The sequence below is a fragment of the Salvelinus alpinus genome, chromosome 11 (genome assembly GCF_045679555.1).
Source record: "Salvelinus alpinus chromosome 11, SLU_Salpinus.1, whole genome shotgun sequence".
In the NCBI taxonomy this organism is placed as follows: domain Eukaryota; kingdom Metazoa; phylum Chordata; class Actinopteri; order Salmoniformes; family Salmonidae; genus Salvelinus; species Salvelinus alpinus.
In genome coordinates this window covers 43,025,717-43,046,301 of record NC_092096.1, presented here as the reverse complement: position 1 = coordinate 43,046,301, position 20,585 = coordinate 43,025,717, and the positions used below count along the sequence as shown (strand labels likewise).

The 20,585-nt window shown below is 45.3% G+C and overlaps 1 pseudogene; it reads right to left on the bottom strand.

Moving 5' to 3' along the window:
- Window positions 1–224: 224 nt before the first annotated feature.
- On the bottom strand, window positions 225–14,856 carry LOC139533314 (hyaluronidase PH-20-like; annotated as a pseudogene).
- Between the last annotated feature and the right edge of the window lie 5,729 nt (window positions 14,857–20,585).

The window sequence follows — 20,585 nt, the reverse complement described above, 5'->3', positions numbered from 1 at the left end:
ACCTGAAACACCCAGGTTGTACAGTACTGCATGGCACACACTGTAGTGTGTCCTTATGTGCAATCAACAAACTTTTAGTCAACATATCACCCGAAACCATCATCTGCATGAGACGTTCAAGTACTTACCTCTGATTATTATTACAGTATTATTATGAAGGTCAAACCAGAGACTTGTGCCACCTTGTGTATGTCACACAGGACACAGTCCAGTTGATCCATCCATCAGTGTTTCAGTGTTTTCTTCAAGTTCTCTTTAATGGTCGATTGTTCCATATCAGCGATCACTTTATTCAGTGTCTTCGTTTTGTCAGACAGACCCTGATGCTTCAGTCTAAACACCAGTGCTTTAGACAGGTGTATGGGCAGCTTGGGGGAACATGTCCATCCTGCATAGCATTGACAGGTGAACCTCCTGGAGAAGAGAGTCAGATCAGCCAGACTGACTGGGAGTCCCCAGGACCATGTACAGTGGGGAGAACAAGTATTTGATACACTGCTGATTTTGCAGGTTTTCCTACTTACAAAGCATGTAGAGGTCTGTAATTTTTATCATAGGTACACTTCAACTATGAGAGACGGAATCTAAAACAAAAATCCAGAAAATCACATTGTATGATTTTTAAGTAATTAATTTGCATTTTATTGCATGACATAAGTATTTGATACATCAGAAAAGCAGAACTTAATATTTGGTACAGAAACCTTTGTTTGCAATTACAGAGATCATACGTTTCCTGTAGTTCTTGACTAGGTTTGCACACACTGCAGCAGGGATTTTGGCCCACTCCTCCCTACAGATCTTCTCCAGATCCTTCAGGTTTCGGGGCTGTCGCTGGGCAATATGGACTTTCAGCTCACTCCAAAGATTTTCTATTGGGTTCAGGTCTGGAGACTGGCTAGGCCACTCCAGGACCTTGAGATGCTTCTTACGGAGCCACTCCTTAGTTGCCATGGCTGTGTGCTTCGTGTCGTTGTCATGCTGGAAGACCCAGCCACGACCCATCTTCAATGCTCTTACTGAGGGAAGGAGGTTGTTGGCCAAGATCTCGCGATACATGGCCCCATCCATCCTCCCCTCAATACGGTGCAGTCGTCCTGTCCCCTTTGCAGAAAAGCATCCCCAAAGAATGATGTTTCCACCTCCATGCTTCACGGTTGGGATGGTGTTCTTGGGGTTGTACTCATACTTCTTCTTCCTCCAAACACGGCGAGTGGAGTTAGACCAAAAAGCTCTATTTTTGTCTCATCAGACCACATGACCTTCTCCCATTCCTCCTTTGGATCATCCAGATGGTCATTGGCAAACTTCAGACAGGCCTGGACATGCACTGGCTTAAGCAGGGGGACCTTGCGTGCGCTGCAGGATTTTAATCCATGACGGCGTAGTGTGTTACTAATGGTTTTCTTTGAGACTGTGGTCCCAGCTCTCTTCAGGTCATTGACCAGGTCCTGCCGTGTAGTTCTGGGCTGATCCCTCACCTTCCTCATGATCATTGATGCCCCACGAGGTGAAATCTTGCATGGAGCCCCAGACCGAGGGTGATTGACCGTCATCTTGAACTTCTTCCATTTTCTAATAATTGCGCCAACAGTTGTTTCCTTCTCACCAAGCTGCTTGCCTATTGTCCTGTAGCCCATCCCAGCCTTGTGCAGGTCTACAATTTTATCCCTGATGTCCTTACACAGCTCTCTGGTCTTGGCCATTGTGGAGAGGTTGGAATCTGTTTGATTGTGTGTGGACAGGTGTCTTTTATACAGGTAACGAGTTCAAACAGGTGCAGTTAATACAGGTAATGAGTGGAGAACAGGAGGGCTTCTTAAAGAAAAACTAACAGGTCTGTGAGAGCCGGAATTCTTACTGGTTGGTAGGTGATCAAATACTTATGTCATGCAATAAAATGCAAATTAATTATTTAAAAATCATACAATGTGATTTTCTGGATTTTTGTTTTAGATTCCGTCTCTCACAGTTGAAGTGTACCTATGATAAAAATTACAGACCTCTACATGCTTTGTAAGTAGGAAAACCTGCAAAATCGGCAGTGTATCAAATACTTGTTCTCCCCACTGTACGTGGTGCCCCTGGCCCAGAGGATACGGAAGTTCCCTGGGGACAGGTGGAGGTAGTGGTCCGACTCGTAGTGCTTCCGGACACAGCGCTCGTTCCCCTGGCACGGGAAGTTGCTGGGCGGCGGCCGTCACGTTGTTGACGTAGGGGTTGAGCGTGGTGGTAAGGTACGAGGACAGAGCTTCACAAGACGCCCGTGGAGAGGGAGAGAGAGAGAAAGTTGGAGGAAATGATTACGCTTCATGTTTATGTGTAGTGCTGAGGTACGCCTAGTGAGCCTCACAGGATGCCTGTGGGAAGGGAGGGTGGAGGGAGGGAGGGAGGGAACAATGCATCAAAGAAAGTTTGAGTGGATTCATATGTGCTGGAGTAGTATTCTATTTATGATAATATTCATGGTGAGAATACTTTTTTTCTGCTTTTGTATAGTTTTGTTTCTTAAAATAATATTCTGTGTCTCAAATGGCACCCTAAAAATGTCAGTGGTATTTTGCGTTCGATGTGAGTGGGGAGTATCACCTTGAGTGTGTATGTGTGTCAGAAGCCTTGTTTATACCTGGGTCTAGCATCCGGCCTTTGTTCTGATCTTGTCTACATTCTGATTTTGCCCACATTTTCAGAACTATGTGAGGCTTTGGTATTAACATGTATTAACATGTGACTCATATCCGTCCATTGTGTCCGCACTGTGAACAGATTTCCTGGTCCCTCCTGGTTTCCTGGTCCCTCCCTGTATGCATATTTATTTATTTTATTTTATTGATGCCATAAGTTAATGGTGCCACCTGTCAATGATATTAGAAGCCAGGATAAGGATGATTTAAATGGTTTCACTGTCCAGATCCATATACACTTGTAAGGAGGAGGTGAGGGCACTCGGAGTGTGGTGTCAGGAAAACAACCTCTCACTCCACATCAACAAAACAAAGGAGATGATCATGGACTTCAGGAAACAGCAGAGGGAGCACCCCCCTATCCACATTGACGGAACAGCAGTGGAGAAGGTGGAAAGTTTTAAATTCCTCGGCGTACACATCACGGACAAACTGAAATGGTCCACCCACACAGACAGTGTGGTGAAGAAGGCGCAACAGCGCCTCTTCAACCTCAGGAGGCTGAAGAAATTTGGCTTGTCACCTAAAACCCTCACAAACTTTTACAGATGCACAATTGAGAGCATCTTGTCGGGCTGTATCACCACCTGGTACGGCAACTGAACCGCCCACAAACCGCAAGGCTCTCCAGAGGGTAGTGAGCTGCACAACGCATCACCGGGGGCAAATGACCTTCCCTCCAGGACACCTACAGCACCCGATGTCACAGGAAGGCCAAAAAGATCATCAAGGATAACAACCACCCGAGCGACTGCGTATTCACCCCACTACAATCCAGAAGGCGAGGTCAGTACAGGTGCATCAAAGCTGGGATCGAGAGACTGAAAAACAGCTTCTATCTTAAGGCCATCAGACTGTTAAACAGCCATCACTGACACAGAGAGGCTGCTGCCTACATACAGACTTGAAATCATTGGCCACTTTAATAAATGGATCACTAGTCACTTTAACAATGCCACTTTAATAATGTTTACATATCTTGCATTACTCCTCTCATATGTATGTACTGTATTCTATACCATCTATTGCATTTTGCCTATGCCGCTCGGTCATCGCTCATCCATATATTTATATGTACATATACTTATTCCATCCCTTTACTTAGATTTGCGTGTATTAGGTAGTTGTTGTGGAATTGTTAGATATTACTGCACTGTTGGAACTAGAAGCCCAAGCATTTTGCTACACTCGCATTAACATCTGCTAACCATGTGTATGTGACCAATACAATTTCATTTCATTTGATTTGAGGTGGTGAGGAAGATCTGATCACAATCAGATCTCAATGCATCTTTTGATTGTCTACATACAGTACACCTGTCTGAAACTGTGGGCACCATCAGGATGTGGACAAGATCAGAACAAAGGATCCATGTTAGAACCAGGTATAAACAGGGCTAGAGTATCACCTAACCTTATCATCGTAGTTGGCACTGGCCCCCCACAGCATGGCTCCTGAGGCCCCCACAGCAGCACTCTCCCCGATGGTGCTGACAAGGTCCCCCTGGAGAACATCACACAGTTAACGCAGAGAAGGGTTATTATTACAGTGGTAGGGGGTATGACAAAGGTAACTGCACCTCAGGACAACATTTCTCTAACCTCAGATCCCCACCATCACACTGCTTCATGTGTCTGGGGGGTAGGGGCCATTCTAGAGACTCATTTAGGATTGGTCAAAAGCCTTTGTAAGAAGCATATTTTTCACCTGGCTGAGGAAGCATCTGTTCTGGTCGATGAAGACGGGTCGTGTGTACACGTAGACGGGTGCGGTGGGAAGCCGGGCGGGTAAGGCAGACACCCTCAGCGCCTCCTGGACTCAGTTCCTCACCATCAGGGTGGCGCTATGCCTGTCCCCTAGAGACGCCTAAAAGAAGCACAACAACCCCATGGGAGTTAGTCTCTCTCTCCTTACCTACAAAGTAGGAAGCACTAGACTTTTAGTATAGCCTGCCATGCTACACAGGAGATGGCAAAACCAAAACACATCTAGCTACCAGACTAGGGGTAGATGTCAGTTTATGAATTAGTCATATCCTGTACCCCCATCCCTCCCCCCACCCCCAAAAAACATTCTTTACCTGCAGGTATGTAAAGGGGTAGAGTGCGGAACTAGCCTCCCACAGCCAGAGCAGCTCGTAGTTCTGCCCCTTCACCTCCTTGGAACATCTCCCTGTGTATCCTGGCTCCATCCATCCATGGTCATAACAGTTGGGGAAATGTTAGTTGGGCCTGAGCCGGCTACCCAAGGACAGAGTCTCTGCCATGTAGCTGCGGGTTGCTGCCTGGAACTGCTTCTTGGCTGTAGCCATTGCCCGCCGGGCTGTGAGGGAGTGGTCCCTCTGGCGGGCATGGGTCACTGAAAGGGTCATGTAGATCCACTTGGAGCCCCAGTTCCTGGCCCACAGGGGGCACCAGCCCTCCCAGTTGATCACAGCCAGGCCACCGGCCGTCCTGGAGGGAGGTGGAGCAGTAAAGTTATACCCTTATTATGCACTGATCTAAAGTCAGTTTTGTGTCCCCAACTCTCCATTAATGGTTAAGGTTAATGTTTGAACATAGTGAACTAAACATTGATCTGTGACTAAGGGCAACCTCTACATGGACAGGATGTACTGCAGTAGAGTAACAGTTGTAGTTGCCCCGTAGTTTTGATCTGATGGTTAATCATTAAGGTTAGGATTTTGGTGCTGATTCTAGATCAGTACTTGGAGGGGATGTAGTAGTCGATGTCAGCGCGAGCTTTGGCCAGGCTGGCTCTAAGGTTTCCTCTCTGGGGGATGCCTCTGTAGAACTGCTGCCTGGATAGCAGGTCCACATGGGGGTAGAGGCCCAGTCGGTCCGTATAGAACAGAGACAGGAACTGACCTGGCACTTAAAAGCAGGGAGGAAGGAAACACAGTAAAGTTTTTGTACTTCTCGCAATAAATCCCTGTTAGGACATTGAAGTATATGATTGTTTTAGGGTCATTCATTTTCTAACATGTTACCATTTATCCAAGAGGAATATGTGTATTGTTTCTTACCTTGGCAGGTGTGGCCACACCTCTGTAGGGGGAGGTGTCCAGGGAGATATTGTACCTGTTACAGACCAGGTCTGGGATGTTCCAGGTCACTATGAAGGGCTCATGGTCAAACAGAGGGGGAGCAGTGTGGTGGAGAGGTTTTGGGCGGACGAGGAGTGGAGGTTTTGGGTAAGGGACGGGTGGTAGAGGGAAGAGGAGCGATTGTTGTTTTGGGAAGATAAGGGACAGTAGTTCTGGAGAGAGGAGGGGTGGAGGACTGAGAGAAAGGAGGGGTGGTCGTTTTGGCACGTGGATGGGAAGTTTTGGGTAAGGGACTGGTGGTATGGGGGAGAAGAGAAGGAAGAGAAGAGGAGGTTTTGGGTAAGGGAGGGTTGGTAGTTTTGGGGAGACGAGGGGGGGAGGTTTTGGAAGGGGATTGGTTGTGTCGAGGAGAAGAGAAGGGGATGTTTTGGGGAGACGATGGCGGTATGTTTTTGGTAGGGGATGCAAGATATTGGGGACAGGAGGAGGGGAGGTTTTGGGGAAAGGAGGGGCAGTTGTGGAGAGGGGAAGGTTGGTGGTGGAGATGGTGTAAGAGAGAGGAGCAGGCGAGGACTGAGAGACAGGAGGGACGATGGTTTTGGGGAGACACGGGCGGGAAGTTTGGGTGAGGGGACTGGTCATATAGAGAGGAGGAGGAAGGGACGTTTTGGGGAGACAAGGGCAGGAAGGTCTTTGGAGGAGGCGGGTAGCATGGGGGAGTCGAGGGCGCAAAGTTTTGGGTTTGGCACGGGTGGCATAAGGTACAGTAGCATGGGAGGTTTTGGGAAGAGGAGGAACAGTGGTTTTGGAGAGGAGTGGGATGGTGATGTAGTGGAGAGGAGTGGCGAGTACTGAGAGAGAGGAAGGGTTAAACAAAGGTTAAATTAAACAAATAATTAAAAAACCCATTCATATGAAATATCAGGAGCACCATCTTGTGGTTGGATTTGAAAATGTACTGGAATGTCACTTGTGCAAATTCTCTCAGACTTTGTCTTCTCGAAAGACAATGTCAACAATATACTACATGTGCAACAATCATTCCATGGAAGTCCTAGTGTCTGTGGGTTTTTGATTTTTCCTGTCAATTAAGACCTGGACAACCAGTTGAGGGGAGTTCTTTACTAATTACTGACCTTAATTCAACAATCAAGCACAAGGGAGGAGTGAAAACCTGCAGACACTCGGCCCTCCGTGGAATGAGTTTGGCACATGTGCTCTAACATCATACAATGTAATTGTATTTCTGACCTCCCCTCCCCCATCAGCACCCTGTGCCTGTGGCCCTGGCCTGTGGCCCTGGCCTGTGTCCTCTCCCATCACCACCATCCACCCCCCAGCACCACGACTGTAATCCCGTATTACCAGGTCAGAGGTCACATGTCACAGAGTTCATCTTGTGAAAAGAGAGAACATGAGGTGTGCTGCCAGTGCTATGTCCTCAATGGATTCATAGGAATTTAGTCTACCACAATTCATAAAATACAGCCCTTCTTCATTTTAAAATGAGTGTGTTGTTGTTTTACTATCATTTCATATTGTACTAACTAAATTAAATACTTACACTACATTCAAGACTCTGCATTCAAGCCCTGGCTATTTTGTCTGATGATTTATGGTTTATTATGGTTTCTCACCTCTATGTGAACTCTCCAGCCTGTATGTCTGCCTTATATTTGACCTCACAAAATGTACTGTAAGCTGCAGAGAGACCTTACAATTCCTCCCACCCTCTCCTAGCTTGCCCTTTCCATGCCTGAAAGAAGTGTGTATTCATCAGTGTCTGAATCGCATTGTTGTGTTGGAGGCCTAGGAGGAAAAACATGTCTGTTCCACAAACACGTTTGACACCCCTGACTACAGCGGTGTTTCTCCTAGTGAGTCTCTAAGCAACATTCAGTGTAGGATCTATTACGTAATAGTCCTCTCTCCTGTCACTGAGGTGTGAGATGGTCTGCATAGACAACTAGTCTGGCCAGAGCGGAGCGCTGCACAGACAACCCGTGTTCCCATCGAGCTGCATACTGGAGATGACCAAAACAATGTGCACTGAACCAGATAATAGAAATATTACAATTGTTATAAGCTCTTCCTCAGACTGTCAGGTTCAGGAAGTCTCAGTGATTTAGAGTCCTACACAGCTACACTGCTTTGATAACCAGCCCGGTTTCATTTCCTGGAACCCCTGTGCGGTTGACTGTGACATGTGACACCTCTATGTTACGGTGGCTTTGATTCAGCGCAGTGTAAAGGCAATCAAATCAGAATGAGAAAGGCATTGGGAAATACTGCCATAAATACAAGGTATAATCTGTTTGTGATACTCCGTCCAGTCCCAATCTCACTCCCAACCCCATATGCAGCCCCAGCTCATCCCCTTCAAGATCCCCTTACCAATCTCTTTATCGATCACAATCCCCATCCCCTGCCGAACCCCCATACCCCAGCCTAACCTAGCCCTAGCCCCATATGCTGCCCCAGCCCATCCTTTTACTGATCTGTACTTACTCCGGCCAAGCCCCTGCCCCCGGTTCCAGTCTGCTTGCTACATTACAGAGGTTAAAACAGTACACGCTCCACAACCTCACACCCAGGTGTCTCATCCTCTCTTGCTCCAAGACCAACTTGGCTGGTGCAGACCATAACAAGTTATTCTCGATAGACAAACATGCAGTGGTGGGTGCATCCTTATACACAGCTCGGCGCAGCTTTCTCCTCTCTCCGGTTGGTCTGTGTAGGAAATAGGTCTAGTCTCCTCTGTTTAGGAGACCAGAAGGTTGTTTTTACAGTACCTTCTTTGTCTGGTCCGATGAAGTGCGAAAGCCATTTCTCCAAAATCAAACGCGTCTTCGTTGGATCCAGAGTGTCGTCAGATCAAGGAGCTGTGGTGAAGACCTGATGTGAAGGGATGTCCAGGTATCGTGTCGTCTGTCTTTTACCTTGTCGCTGTGTCCATCTGTGGGTTATTCTTGGCAGGCTAGGGATAGGAGATAGTGATTATCCAACTGGCAGTTCCATGGCAGTTCTTCCATACAGCGCCAGCCATCTTTGTGGGCATCTTTGAGGCTGGCACGCGGTAGCTATAGCCGGCATTCTGACATGGCAACAACCTTTAGACAAGGAGGTTCATTTAACTAGGTAAGTCACACACTTGAAGATTAGTGGCAATCACACATAAAAATATACAATATAAGCCAAGGATGAGAAACTGGCAGCTCGCCCCTTTTGTAGGCCATCAGATCAATTTCCTAAACGTACTGTTTGGAGTTAGAATAGTAGAATACACCAGGTGCCATTTTGAAATGTGTTTGTGCATCAGCAGTTTCTCTCTTGTTATGTCAGTTACTGACAGTAACTCAATTAGTCCATGTCAGCTAACATTTTTTAGATTGGTAGTCTAGCCAGCTATATACACTTGTAGTAATCATGGTCTAATTACAGACTGGGGGACTCCATTGATTTTGTTAGTCACTCTCACCCAGATATCATATTAAAAACTGCAAACATTTCTCTCCACCCAATGGCAGAATGTGTAGAATTGCAGGAAAATTGTTATAAAATTGTCAAATGGAACAAAATAATTCTTATGCCCCCAAAAAGGCTAGTGCTGGCTCTGACTGCATGTAGAACCGTGAGCCACTGCAGCCCCTCAGGATGAGTTCAGATTTTTCTTGTGGCCCCCACCTCCATCAGAGTTGCCCAAGCTCTGACAAGGGTGGAATCTGTATCTTATTTTTTTCTTTCCAGTGCAATGTGCAATGATATTTTCATAGGTTAATCTTTCAGCCTTTTCCTGTAGATGTTCCTTTTTTTATACCTGTTAGTATTACTTTTTAGGGGGAGTTTTATGACCCCTTTTTCCAATTGGTAGTTAGTCTTCTCCTATCGCTGCAACTCCCGTACGGACTCAGGAGGGGCAAAGGTCGAGAGCCATGCGTCTTCCGAAACACGACCCTGCCGCACCAATGTATCCGGAGGAAAAACCATACAACTGGCAAGCGTGTCAGCGTGCATGTGCCCGGCCCGCCACAGGAGTTGCTAGAGCGAGATGGGACAAGGACATCCCGGGCCTGCCAAACCCTCCCTTAACCCAGATGACGCTGGGCCAATTGTGCGTCGCCTCATGGAATCGAACCCGGATCTGTAGTGACGCCTCAAGCTCTGCAGTGCCTTAGACCACTACGCCACTCTGGAGGCCTTTTAATATTACCTTGTGCTGTTGAATGAGTGGAAAAGGGAAAAAATAAGGGATATATTGCATGATCTTTACTTCTGTCTAGTATATACTGCCCTCTTGTGGTACAGTTATATTTCCTCTCTGATCGCTCTGTCTGTCTCTCTCTCATCTCCCCCTCCCTCTTCCCCCCTGCCTCTTTATTCATTAAGTTACATAATGTATTATTTATGTTCTGTGGGCATTTGAGGAACTGACCGGGTTACTGCATTACTTCCCCCTCACTTCCCATCTGTCTTTGTGTGAGGAGAGCACTGGTATGGCAAGGGGAGTGTGTGTTTCAAGTTTTTTTTACTAGTCCTATATATGGGATACACATGGTATACACCGTCCAACAAAATGCTTACTTGCAGGTTCCTTATCGACAATGCAACGACAATAACACATAATAAAAGAAAGGAATACGAACTAAGTAAATGACGCAGTAGAATATAATAAACATTTTACCATACATATAATACAGGAAGGCACAATTTATAGTCCAATATGTACATGTGTTTTGGGGATGGGGGCAAGTGTTTAAATTGTACAGTATTTAGTAATAATAATAATTCCTGAAGTCAACAATTAACTCCTTTTGTTCTGCTGACGTTGAGGGAGAGGTTGCTATCCTGGAACCTCAATGCCAGTTCACTTATCTCCTGCTTATCGGCTAGCTCATCATTGTTGGTTATCAGACCTACAACCGTGGTGTCGTCAGCAAACTTGATGATGGAGTTGGTGACGTGCAAAGCCACGCAGTCGTGGTCAAAGAGGGAGTACAGGAGAGGGTTGAGGACACACAGGCCGCGGCTTTTGTGGAGCGATGGGTAACGATGCTTCGTGGGTGACCGTTGTTGATGTGTGCAGAGGGTCCCTGGTTCGCGCCCGGGTCGGGGCGAGGGGATGGACTAAAGTTATACTGTTACATTGATGCTGTTGACCCGGATCACTGGTTGCTGCGGAAAAGGAGGAGGTTGAAAGGGGGGTGAATGTAACCGATGTGAACTGGTTAGCTAGGTAGCGGTGGTGCGCGCTAGCAGCCTTTCAGTCGGTGACGTCACTTGCTCTGAGACTTGAAGTAGTGGTTCCCCTTGCTCTGCAAGGGCCGCGGCTTTTGCAGAGCAAGGGGAACCACTACTTCTAGGTTTCAGAGCAAGTGACGTAACCGACTGAAAGGCTGCTAGCGCGCACCACCGCTAACTAGCTAGCCATTTCACATCCGTTACATATGCTGAGCACTTGTTGGCTGCTTTTCCTTCACTCTGCGGTCCAACTGATTGTGGAGGCCAGATCATCTGAGGCAGCACACCATCACTCTCCTTCTTGGTCAAATAGCCCTTACACAGCCTGGATGTGTGTTGGTTCATTGTCCTGTTGAAAAACAAATGATAGTCCCACTAAGCTCAAACCAGATGGGATGGTGTATTGCTGCAGAATGCTGTGGTAGCCATGCTGGTTAAGTGTGCCTTGAATTCTACATAAATCACTGACAGTGTCCCTAGCAAAGCACCCCCATAACATCATATCTCCTCCTCCATGCTTCACGGTGGGAACCACACATGCAGAGATCATCCGTTCACCTACTCTGCGTCTCATAAAATCACGGCGGTTAGAATCAGAAATCTCAAATTTGAACTCATCAGACCAAAGGACAGATTCTAATCTCCATTGCTCGTGTTTCTTGGCCCAAGCAAGTCTCTTCTTCTTATTGGTACCCTTTAGTAGTGGTTTCTTTGCACCAATTCGACCATGAAGGCCTGATTCACGCAGTCTCCTCTGAACAGTTGATGTTGAGATGTGTTTGTTACTTGAGCTCTGTGAAGCATTTACCTGGGCTGCAATCTGATGTGCAGTTAACTCTAATGTACGTATCCTCTACAGCAGAGGTAACTCTGGGTCTTCCTTTCCTGTGGCGGTCCTCATGAAAGCTAGTATCATCATAGCGCATTAATGTTTTTTGCGACTGCACTTAAACGTTCAAAGTTCTTGAAATGTTCCGTATTGACTGACCTTTATGTCTTATTAAAGTAATGATGGGCTGTCGTTTCTATTTGCTTATTGGAGCTGTAATTGCCATAATATGGACTTGGTCTTTTACCAAATAGGGCTATCTTCTGTATACCAACCCTACCTTGTCACAACACAACTGATTGGCTCAAAGGCATTAAGAAGGACAGAAATTCGACAAATTAACTTTTAAGAAGGCACACCTGTTAATTGAAATACATTCCAGGCGACAACCTCATGAAGCTGGTTGAGAGAATGCCAAGAGTGTGCAAAGCTGTCATCATGGCAAAGGGTGGCTACTTTGAAGTATCTTGGTGGTTCTAAACTTCTTCCATTTAAGAATGATGGAGGCAGCTGTGTTCTTGGGGACCTTCAATGCTGCAGACATTTTTTGGTACCCTTCCCCAGACCTGTGCCTCGAAGCTCTAAGGACAATTCCTTCGACCTCATGGCTTGCTTTTTGCTCTGACATGCACTGTCAACTGTGGGACCTTATATATGTAACCGGTGTGAAATGGCTAGCTAACTAGCGGTGTGTACACTAATAGCGGTTCAATCGGTGAGATCACTGAAGTAGTTGTTCCCCTTGCTCTGCAAGGGCCGCGGCTTTTGTGGAGCGATGGGTAACGATGCTTCGAGGGTGGCTGTTGTCGATGTGTGCAGAGGGTCCCTGGTTCGAGCCCAGGTAGGGGCGAGGAGAGGGACGGAAGCTATACTGTTACATATAGACAGGTGTGTGTGCCTTTCCAAATCATGTCCAATCAATTGAATTTACCACAGGTGGACTCCAATCAAGCTGTAGAAACATCTCAAGAATGATCAATGGAAACAGGATGCACCTGAGCTTAATTTCGAGTCATAGCAAAGGGTCTGAATACTTATGTAAATAAGGTATCCGTTTTTTTTATATATATATTTGCAAACATTTCTAAAATGCTGTTTTCGCTTTGTCATTATGGGGTATTGTGTGTAGATTGATGAGGAAAATTGTTTATTTAATACATTTTAGAATAAGGCTGTAATGTAACAAAATGTGGAAAAGGTGAAGAGGTCTGAATACTTTCCGAATGTACTGTATAATGGTGTGTACAGACAGTATAGACAGTATATGAATAGAAAAGTTCTTTACTGCAGTAGTTATATAGGATGAGCCATGACTTGAATGCAGTATATACATATAAAATGGGTAAAACGGTATTTAAACATTATTAAAGTGACCAGTGTTCAATGACTATGTAGATAGGGAAAAGCAGTCTCGGTTTAGAGTAGAGTACCGGGTGGAGACCGGCTAGTGGTGACTGTTTAACAGTCTGATGGCCTGGAGATAGAAGCTGTTTATCAATCTCTCAGTCTCAGCTTTGATCCAGCTGTAATGTCTGCTCCTTCTAGATCATAATACTGTGTGTCAAACTCATTCCATGGAGGGTCGAGTGTCGAGTTTTCGTTCCTCCCTTGTACTTGATTGATGAATTAAGGTCACCAGTTAGTAAAGAACTCCCCTCACCTGGTTGTCTAGTTCTTAACTGAAAGTAAAAACCAACAACCCGCAGACACTATGCCCTCCATGGAATGACTTTGAAACCCCTGTTCTATATCGATGGTGGCGGGGTGAACAGGCCGTGCCTCGGGTGGTTGGAGTTCTTGATTATATTCTTAGCCTTCCTGTGACACCAGGTGCTGTTAGATGTCTTGGAGGGCAGGCAGTGCCCCAATTTCAGGTTGTCAGTGATGTGCACACAGAGGAACTTAAAGCTTTTGACCCTCTCCACTGCAGCCCCATCGATATGGATTGGGGGTGTGTTCTCTCTGCTGTCTCCTACAGTCCACGATCAGCTCCATTGTTTTGTTGACGTTAAAGGAGAGGTTCATTTCCTAATACCACTCCGCCAGGGCTTGTCATTGTTGGTAATCAGGCTGTTGTGTCGTCAGCAAACTTGATGATTGAGTTGTAGACGCGCTTGGTCATGCAGTCATGGGTGAACAGGGAATACAGGAGGGAGCTGAGCACGCACCTCTGTGGGAATCAGCGTGGCTGAGGTTTTGAGGATCAGCTTGGCTGAGGTTTTGTTGCCTACCTTCACTAGTTTGGGTCGGCCCGTCAGGAAGTCCAGGACCCAGTTGCAAAGGGAGGGGTTCAGACCCAGGGCCCTGAGCTTAGTGATTACCTTTAGGGCACTATGGTGTTGAAGGCTGAGCTGTAGTCGATGAACAGCATTATTACATAGGTATTTCTTTTGTCCAGGTGGGATATGGCAGTGTGCAGTGCAATGGCGATTGCATCATCCGTGGATCTGTTGGGGTGGTGTGCGAATTGTAGTGGGTCCAGGTTGTGGGGTAAGATGGAGGTGATATGGTCCTTAACTACCCTCTCAAAGCACTTCATGATGACAGATGTGAGTGTTACGGGGCGATTTAGTTCAGTTACCTTCGCTTTCTTGGGTACTGGAGCAATTGTGGACATCTTGAAGCAAGTGGGGACAACCGACTGGGAGACAGACTGACAGATTTAATATTTCCGTAAACTCTCCAGCCAGCTGGTTTGCACATGCTCTGAGGACACGGCTTGGGATGCCGTCTGGGTCAGCATCCTTGTGAGGGTTAACATCAATGACTTACTTACGTCGGACATGGAGAACGAGAACACGGAAGGGGCCCGCGTTGGTGGCTCGATGTTGTTTTCCTCAAAGCAGGCGAAGAAGGTGTTTAGCTTATCCTGTAACGAGGAAATGGTGTCCGCGACGTAGCTGGCTATCCCTTTATAATCCGGGATTGTCTGGAGTCCCTTCCACGTATGTCTCATGTCTGAGCCATTGAATTGCGACTCCAATTTGTCCCTGTACTGTAATTTTTCGTCTTTGATTACCGTACAGAGGTAATAGCTGGTCTGTTTGTACACGTCCATGTTTCCAGTCACCTTTCCATTGTTAAATGCGATGGTTCGCACTTTCAGTTTAGCACAAACGCTGCCATCTATCTACGGTTTTTGGTTTGGATAAATTGTAATCATCACAGTGGAGCGTCTATGCACTTCCTGATGAACCCAGTCACGGAGTCAGTGTATAGGTCAATACTATTCTCAGAGATGACCCGGAACATTTCCCAGTCCGCGTCATCAAAACAATCTTAAAGCATAGATTCCGATTGGTCAGACCAACATTGAATAGTCCTTACCATGGGTGCTTCCTGTTTAAGTTGATCCTTATAATTTCTTCTGTGTGCGATTTTTAAATAATCAGTTCAATGACATACATCTGGTGTATTAGAAGCAATTATTAGTTGCACGATTGTCTTCAAAGCACTTTTTCACTTACTGGAAGATTGACATTTTCTATCCACTATAATGGGGGATCCTGTTTTCTGCAAACAATGCCTGCAGTACCTCGGCCTTCCCTCTCCCTTGGGGGCAATAGTGTGCACGTGGCAGGGCTGGAATAAATCACACATTAAACGATTGTGTCAGCAATTGTTGTTGGCTCTTTCAACTCAGACAGTACAGTACCCAACACACATATTTTTTCAGTTTTCACAGTTGCATTTTGTAGGCATTTTGTAGGCCTACGAGAGCAGCATACAAGTTTCTTGCTGCATATTTTATCATAGAGCACGAGGGGGTAGAGATGCAGAGCCTCTGCTCCCCAGCCTCTAACAGAGTGATTAATACACACATGCAAACACACCTGGTGAGAGCATCAGGACAATATGCCTTTATTGTTTTTCTGGGTCTATGTCATGACAGTGCACTCTGGCCACTCTCATCAGAAATGGTTAGTTGCAGTAAAAATTATATATAGGCTGGTTCTGCTGAGTGGCTCACTGGAGCAGACTGGAAGAATCTGCGGAACCAGACAGGCAGGCAGAGAAGGACCCTCCTCACTGAGAACAGAAGAATCAATATGGGTCAGTGAGAGAGAGAGATAGAGGGAGAGAGGCCCACGGCATGCCAGCACAGGAGGCCTGTCAAACACAGAGAATGAAACAAGTCTTTATCAGTAAACATGCCGACAGAGAGAATGGATGTTGTCAAGGAGATGAATGTAGTACACAACGCTCTTTTAGAGTGTAAAGGAAATTACGACGATGATAACGATGATGATGACAATAATGATCATGATGAAGAGGACTGCTCACTTACATACAATGATAGCTCTGTTGTTTTGTCTAATAAAAGGGCAGTAGCGGTAAAGCCAACGAAACACAAACCAACACAGAGAACAGAGTGTTACTGATGTAACCTTGGTTTTCTGAGTAGAGTTACACCGTTTCACATCCCTGAGTGTTCTGAGGTCTGCCTACAGTACTTGTGTGATTCCCTGTTGTTGGGACTGAGCTGAGCACAAAGGCTCTCTATCCACAGTAACGTGTTGAGGTGTTAGTGCTTTCTGCCTACCATCGGTGCTGCTGAGCTGCTGATGACAGCTCTTCCTGGTATGCTGCCTGCCCTGTGCTTTTTCTAAATCATTGGATGTTTTACGTTTTTATAATTTGGAGACATATACGCATTCTTAACCATAAATTCATCAAATTTTTCAAATGTTGAAAATGATCTGGTATGTATATTCTCACAGTTGTTTGGTATGAATCACAAGGATCTTAAGAGCATGTCACCAAATGAGAGAGAGTTGACATACAAACTGTTTGGGAGTAGACGATGACCAACTACAGTATGCTCCGTCTGATGATGACTGATGAGACAGGGCTGTGGCCCATTAACCTGATCCCAGATCTGTATTGGTGTCATGCATGCCATTGTTGTCAGAATAGTTGGCTAAAGCAGGGCATACAGATGGGGCCACGCTACTGAACTGAAAATGTTTTCTGTGCTTTGCAAACTCACTCTGTAATTCAGAGCATGATCATTACACAGGTGCACCTAGTGCCGGGGACACTAAAAGGCCACTCTAAAATGTGCATTGTTGTCATACAACACAATGCCACAGATGTCTCAAATTTTGAGGGAGCGTGCAATTGGCATGCTGACTGCAGGTATGTCCACCGGAGCTGTTGCCAGAGAATGCTATTTCTCTACCATAAACCGCCTCCAACGTTGTTTTAGAGAATTTGGCAGTACATCCAACCTGCCTCACAACCGCAGACCACGTGTAACCACGGCCAGCCCAGGTCCTCCACATCCAACTTCTTCACCTGCGGGATGGTCTGAGACCAGCGACCCGGACAGCTGATGAAACTGTGGTTTTGTACAAACAAAGAATTTTGGCACAAACTGTCAGAAACCGTCTCAGGGAAGCTCATCTGCGTGCTCGTCGTCCTCACTAGGGTCTAAGCCCTGACTGCAGTTCGGTGTCGCAACTCAGTGGGAAAATACTCACCTTCAATTGCCACTGGCACGCTGGAGAAGTGTGCTCTTCATGGGTGAATACCGGTTTCAAAAGTACTGGGCAGATTTTTTATTTCATTAATTAGGATCCCATTAGCCGACGCCAATGGCAAAAGCTAGTCTTACTGGGGTCCGACACATAACGAAAAATACATTACAGACAAAATACTTTACAATTTACAGCATGTATGTGTAACGGATGTGAAATGGCTAGCTAGTTAGCGGTGGTGCACGCTAGTAGCCTTTCAACTTTTTTGGTTACTACATGATTTCATATGTGTTATTTCATAGTTTTGATGACTTCACTATTATTTTACAATGTAGAAAATAGTAAAGGTAAAGAAAACCCCTTGAATTAGTAGGAGTGTCCAAACGTTTGACTAGTACTGTATGTAAATGTGATATTTCACTTTATGTTAAATACATTAGCAAAATGTTCTAAAAACCTGTTTTTGATTTGTCATTATGGGATATTGTGTGCAGATTGATGAGGGAAAAAAACAATTCAATCAATTTTAGAATAAGGCTGTAACGTAACAAAGTGGAAAAAGTCAAGTGGTCTGAATACTTTCCAAATCCACTGTATACTCTGAGTATACAAAACATTAATAACACCTGCTCTTTCCTTGACATAGATTGACCAGGTGAAAGTTATGATCCGTTATTGATTTCACTTGTTAAATCCACTTCAGTGTAAATGAAGGGAAGAAGACAGGTTAGAAGGATTTGTAAGTAATCAATTGAGACATTGATTGTGTATGTGTGCCATTCAGAGGGTGAATGGGCAAGCTAAACGTTTTAAGTGCCTTTTGAACTGGGTATGGTAGTAGGTGCCAGGCGCACCGGTTTGTGTCAAGATCTGTAACGCTGCTGGGTTTTTCACACTCAACAGTTTCCCATGTGTATCAAGAATGGTCCACCATCTAAAGGACATCCAGCCAACTTGACAAAACTATGGGAAGCATTGGAGTCAACATGGGCCAGCATCCCTGTGGAATTCTTTCGACACCTTGTGGAGTCCATGCCCCGACGATTGATGCTGTTCTGAGGGCAAAAGGGGTGGGTGCAACTCAATATTAGAAAGGTGTTCCCCTATTGTTTGGTATAGTCAGTATTCAGACCACTTGACTTTTTCCACATTTTGTTACATTACAACCTTATTGCAAAACTGATTTAAATCGTTTTTTCCCCCCGTAATCGATCTAGACACAATAGCAAAAACAGGTTTATATATTTTTTTATTATTTACACAAGTATTTAGACCCTTTAGTCAGATGACACACCTTCGGCAGTGAATACAGCATCAATTCTTCTTGGGTATGACGCTACAAGCTTGGCACACCTGTATTTGGGAAGTTTCTCCCATTCTTCTCTGCAGATCCTCTCAATCTCTGTCAGGTTGGATGGGGAGCGTTGCTGCACAGCTATTATCAGGTCTCTCCAGAGATGCTTGATCGTGTTTAAGTCCAGACTCTGGCTGGGTCACTCGAGGACATCCAGAGACTTGTACCAAAGCCACCCCTGCATTGCCTTGGCTGTGTGCTTAGGGTCGTTGTCCTGTTGGAAGGTGAACCTTCATTCCAGTCTGAGGTCCTGAGTGCTCTGGAGCATGTTTTTCATCAAGGATCTCTCTGTACTTTGCTAAGTTCATCTTTGCCCCGATCCTGGCTAGTCTCCCAGTCCCGGCCACTGAAAAATATTGACACAGCATTATGCTGCCACCACCATGCTTCACCGTAGGGATGGTGCCAGGTTTCCTCCAGACGTGACGCTTGGCATTCAGGCCAAAGAGTTCAATCTTGGTTTCATCAGACCAGATAATCTTATTTCTCATTGTCTGAGAGTCTTTAGGTGCCTTTTGGCAAACTCCAAGCGGGCTTGGTTCCAAACATCTTCCATTTAAGAATGATGGAGGCCACTGTGTTCTTGGGGACCTTCAATGCTGCAGAATGTTTTTGGTACCCTTCCCCAGATCTGTGCCTCGACACAATCCTGTCTCGGAGCTCTACGCACAATTCCTTCGTCCTCAGGGCTTGGTTTTTGCTCTGACATGCACTGTCAACTGTGGGACCTTATATAGACAAGTGTGTGCCTTTCCAAATCATGTCCAATCAATTTAGTTTACCAGGTGGACTTGTAGAAACATTTCAAGGATGGTCAATGGAAACAGGATGCACCTGAGCTCAATTTTGAGTCTCATAGCAAAGGGTCTGAATACTTATGTAAATTAGTTATTTGTGTTTTGTATTTTTTATAAATTAGAAAAAATGTATAAACACCTGTTTTCGCTTTGGCATTATGGGGTATTGTGTGTAGATTGCTGAGTAAAATTGTTTATTTAATCAATTTTAGAATAAGGTTGTAATGTAATATAATGTGGAAAAAGTGAAGAGGTCGGAATACTTTCCGAAGGCATATAGCCTTGTTTATATGTTTATATTCTGAAATCTGACATTGCTCATTCTGATATTTCTTAATTTCTTTGTTTTTACTTTTGGATTATGTGCAAATTGTTGTCTATGTATTATTACTGCACTATTAACCTAGAAACACACGCATTTCACTGTACCTGTGATAACATCATCTGCAAATTTGTGTCAATAAACTTTTATTTGATTTGTCCAGTCATATGTACAGTCATTGGGCCTAGGCTTACTCCACCATAGCTCATCTCATACTTATCCTCATGATAATGCTGTGTTCACTTGCTAGTCTGAACTAGGAAACTCGGACATTTCCGACTTAATAACTGGTTGAACGCAGCATGTGTACAACCAGTTAGCAAGTTGGATATGTCCGGGTTTCCTAGTTCAGACTACTAGAAGAATGCGGCATAAATACCATAGCATCAATTTGACAACCCGCGCTTTCTGTCTCTGCTCCGTTTTGCACGCGTCCACTGAATTCCAGTAAAGCGAGATAGTATGAGCCAGATATTTCACCGGATGTATAAATGTGAAGCCTCTGGTTGGCGTTTCCACTCACTACCAAATATGGTGATGAGAGGAAGCCCAGTGACCGGAATTGGGAGAAGATGGAGCGAGACGAATTTTGGTCAAATTCTGCAAATTTTGTCATCAATTAAACATTTGACCTCCATACAGTTTTCTGTTTTCAGAACCAGAATCTGTAACAAACAGAGTTTACTGCGTTTTGCAGACTTCACCCTTTGTAAAGGTTTAAAAAAAATGGTTGTTTAGAAGGAATGCAAGGGTCGAATAGCGTTATTGCACATGCGCACTTCACATAGTAGGCGTTCCCTAACGGAAATATGTAAATAAATGCTAGAACGCGCC